This window comes from Nematolebias whitei, chromosome 19 (assembly GCF_014905685.2).
Source record: "Nematolebias whitei isolate Nwh7 chromosome 19, NemWhi1, whole genome shotgun sequence".
Classification (NCBI taxonomy): domain Eukaryota; kingdom Metazoa; phylum Chordata; class Actinopteri; order Cyprinodontiformes; family Rivulidae; genus Nematolebias; species Nematolebias whitei.
This window is the reverse complement of record NC_056516.1, coordinates 7,776,377-7,777,784: the sequence shown is the minus strand read 5'-3', so window position 1 is coordinate 7,777,784 and position 1,408 is coordinate 7,776,377.

Sequence of the window (1,408 nt, the reverse complement as noted above, 5' to 3'; positions counted from 1 at the left end):
CCCACTAACACTGCCAACTTCCCCTTTGTAGAGGCTTAGACAGCAGGCTCAGACTTTGAGCTCTGGCTCAGACTTCGAGCTCTGGCTCACACTAAGAGCTCTGGCTCACACTAAGAGCTATGGCTCAGACTGCGACCTCTGGCTCACACTACGAGCTCTGGCTCACACTTGGAGCTCTGGCTCTCCATTCAAGTTCTGGCTCACACTTCGAGCTCTGGTTCAGATTTTGAGCTCTGGCTCACATTTCGAGCTCTGGCTCACACTTCCATCTCTGGCTCTAACTTCAAGCTCTGGCTCACACATCGAGCTCTGGCTCACACTTCCAGCTCTGGCACAGACTACAAGCTCTGGCTCAGACTACAAGCTCTGGCTCAGACGTAGAACTCTGGCTCAAACTTAGAGCTCTGCCTCACATTAAGAGTTCTGGCTCAGACTACAAGCTCTGGCTCAGACTGCGAGCTCTGGCTCTTCCTTCAAGTTCTGGCTCAGACTTAGAGCTCTGGCTCACACTTCGAGCTCTGGCTCACACTACGAGCTCTGGCTCACACTTGGAGCTCTGGCTCAAAATAAGAGCTCTGGCTCAGACTACGAGCTATGGCTCAAACTTCGAACTCTGGCTAAAACTTCGAGCTCTGGCTCACAATTCCATCTCTGGCTCTAACTTCAAGCTCTGGCTCACACTTCGAGCTTGGGCTCACACTTCTAGCTCTGGCACAGACTACAAGCTCTGGCTCAGACTTAGAGCTCTGGCTCAGACTTAGAGCTCTGGCTCAAACTTAGAGCTCTGTTTCGAAATGTGAGCCAGAGCTCGTAGTGTGAGCCAGAGCTCGTAGTGTGAGACAGAGCTCGTAGTGTGAGCCATAGCTCGAAGTGTGAGCCAGAGCTCGAAGTGTGAGCCAGAGCTCGAAGTGTGAGCCAGAGCTCGTAGTGTAAGCCAGAACTTGAAGTGTGAGCCAGAGCTCCAAGTATGAGCTAGAGTTTTAAGTTTGAGCCAGAATTTGAAGAGAGAGCATGAGCTTCAAGTGTGAGCCAGAGCTCTAAGTGTGAGCAAGAGCTCTAAGTTTGAGCCAGAGCTCTAAGTTTGAGCCAGAGCTCGTTGTCTGAGCCAGAGCTCCCAGTCTGAGCCAGAGCTTGTAGTCTGAGCCAGAACTTGAAGGGAGAGCCTGAGCTTCAAGTGTGAGCCAGAGCTATAAGTGTGAGCTAGAGCTCGAAGTTTGAGCCAGAGCTCGAAGTTTGAGCCAGAGCTCGTTGTCTGAGCCAGAGCTCGCAGTCTGAGCCAGAGCTTGTAGTCTGAGCCAGAACTCTTAATGTGAGGCAGAGCTCTAAGTTTGAGCCAAAGCTATAAGTCTGAACCACAGCTCGTAGACTGAGCCAGAGCTTGTAGTCTGAGCAGAGTTCTTAATGTGAG